The sequence below is a fragment of the Chrysochloris asiatica genome, unplaced genomic scaffold (genome assembly GCF_000296735.1).
Source record: "Chrysochloris asiatica unplaced genomic scaffold, ChrAsi1.0 scaffold00163, whole genome shotgun sequence".
Taxonomy (NCBI): Eukaryota; Metazoa; Chordata; class Mammalia; order Afrosoricida; family Chrysochloridae; genus Chrysochloris; species Chrysochloris asiatica.
Window position 1 is genome coordinate 5,101,217 of NW_006408681.1, and position 2,849 is coordinate 5,104,065.

General features: G+C 38.2%; 1 protein-coding gene across 1 annotated transcript in view; it reads left to right on the top strand.

The window, feature by feature from the left end:
* The window catches only part of CHORDC1 (cysteine and histidine-rich domain (CHORD) containing 1), a 42,837-nt gene that overhangs the window by 33,443 nt on the left and 6,545 nt on the right, over positions 1-2,849 (top strand). The gene's annotated exons all lie outside the window — the stretch shown is intronic.

The window sequence follows — 2,849 nt, forward strand, 5'->3', positions numbered from 1 at the left end:
ATAATGGCAGCAATTAATAAATACCTATCAATAATTACACTGAATGTAAATGGATTAAATGCACCTGTTAAGAGACGGAGGGTGACAGAATGGATAAGAAAACAAGATTCTTCAATATGCTTTCTGCAAGAGACGCATCTCACACACAGAGACAAAAACAGATTAAAAATATACAGAAAAAAATATACCAAGCCAGTTGCAATAAAAAGCGAACAGGAGTGGCAGTACTAATCTCTGATAAAATAAACTTTAAGGCAAAAAACAACATAATAGATAAAGATGGACATTATCTCATGATTAAAGGGACAATTGAACAAGATGAAATAACCATAGTAAATATCTATGCACCCAATGAAAGAGCCCCGAAATATATAAAGCAAACTCTAAGAGATTTGAAGAATGAAATAGATGAATCTACAATAATAGTGGGTGATTTTAATACACTGCTTCAAAAATGGATAGAACAACCAGAAAGAAACTTGACAAAGACACAGAAGAAATAAACAACACAATCAACCAACTGGACCTCATAGATGTGTACAGAACATTCAACCCAACAACTGCACAAAACGCATTCTTTTCCAGTGCCCATGGAACATTCTCCAGAATAGACCCATGTTTTAGGACACAAAACAAATCTACATAAATTTACAAATATCAAAATACTACAAAGCATTTTCTCAGACCACAATGCTATCAAATTAGAAATCAACAATAGGAAGACCAAGGAAATCAAGTCAAATACGTGGAAACTGAGTAACACCCTGCTGAAAAACCAATAAACAACATTCTTAGCAACACAGAAAAGATTGAAGTTGTCAAGGACTTCATTCTTCTTGGATCAAGTATCAACACTCATGGATGCAGCAGTCAAGAAATAAAACGACATATTGCATTAGGCAAATCTGCTGCACAAGACCTTTTAAAGTGTTGAAGAGCAAAGATGTCAGCTTGAGGACTAAGGTACGCCTGTCCCAAGCCACGGTATTTCAGTAACCTCATGTGCATGTGAAAGCTGGACCGTGAATAAGGAAGGCCATAGAAGAGTTGATGCATTTGAATTATGGTTTTGAAGGAGAATATTGAAAGTGCCATGGGCTGCCAAAAGAGCCAACCGATCTGTGTTGGAAGAAGTGTAGCCAGAGTGCTCCTTGGAGGCCAGGATGGCCAAACTTTATCTCTCATCCTTCGGACACATTGTCCGGAGGGACCAGTCTCTGGAAAAGGATATCGTGTTTGATAAGGTGGAGTGTTAGAGAAAAAGAGGAAGACCCCCTACGAGATGGATTGGCAAAGTAGCAGCATCAGTGGGCTCAAGTGTAGCAACATTTGTGAAGTAGACCAGGACCTGGCAGTGTTTCGTTCTGTTGTGCAGAGGGTCACTGAGTTGGTTCCAGCTTGATGGCACCTAAGAACAACACCAACATGAGTCGGAACCAACTCATTGACATTTAACAATAACAGTGTTGAGTTCAAAATCTAGCTTACTGAGATCTATGTGCTTGTGGATATTTCTAGGTGATAAACCTTTGTTGTACAGAGTAAACTGCTTCATAGGGCTTTCTTGGCTGAAGTTTTAATGGAAGCAAAACTTCAGACATTTCTTCCCCAGTACTACTGTGTAGGTTCAGAACACAAACCTTAGTTTAGCAGTAGAATGCAAACCATGTGTTCCACCTATTAACTGCCACACTTCCTACTTTAGAGTTATAAAAAGTAAATATGCAACCTTTTATTTTCTATATTTTAGGTGGTTGTTATAAATATTAAAATATCAAACACCAAGGCTAAGTGGGAAAGTAGTGCTACTAGAGTTCTCATTCATACATGCACAGGTTATTCCAAACCAAATCAGTTGGAACTAGAATGTCTTTGTGATTATTGGATGGCTGCAGACAAGTTCTCTGAGTTCACTTGTCATAGTCTCCTTGGGACATACTCAACCACTGCATGTCAAGTCATATCAATGGCTTCTGAGGGGATCTCCTGACCAGTTCAATTAAGATGACTATTGTTGGGGGATCCCTTTGTATTTTCTCAGAGGATGCAGGAAGATCACAGGATCTTATTATGAAGATGTTTTAAGAAAATGAAAACTATGTTGGTGATAAATAGGCCAAGAAGGTTGCACGGAGGAATTTTTGCCCACCATTACACTGTAACTGTACATTTTTTGAGGAAACCAATACCTGTGAGGACTCTTAACCCCATTTATGCTATAGTCCTAATCTTACCCTTTTACACTTCTTTTTGCTCTAAAAACTTTAAAAAAAAAAATTAAAAGGAACACAATTTGAGTACCTCAGGGATGCCAGAATTGCCATTTGACATGATATAAATCAGTGCGTAATCCTTAGGGAAGAATTGATGTTAAGTGCTGTCATCGGTTACAACTCCTAGAGACTCTGTATAGGATGTCTAAGGAGTGGCTGGTGAGTTTGAATCACCGACCTTGTGGTCCAGTACTTATCCTACAGCTCCACACCAGGACTCCTAAGGAAGGATTGGTGGTGACGGTGGGCTGGCCTTGACATTAGCAGACTGACTTGTAACCACTATGCTACCAGTTAAAAATAACTCTAAGTGTGTAGAACTAGTTGGGAGGACATGTTGAGAAACTAACTTATATTTGTTTGACAAAAATAGTTATGATTTTTGTAGCTGTAACTTTTGACTTACCTTCGTATACTACTGGCCACATCATGTGTTGCTAACATAACTTTTTGTAAATTAATAAGTACAGCTTTCACCTAATAGCAATAATGTAGCCTGAATCTTCCAGACAGACCCTGATTGTGCATCTGTAACTCATTTTACCTTTTGTTAGGATTGTTGTTGTTGTTAAGTGC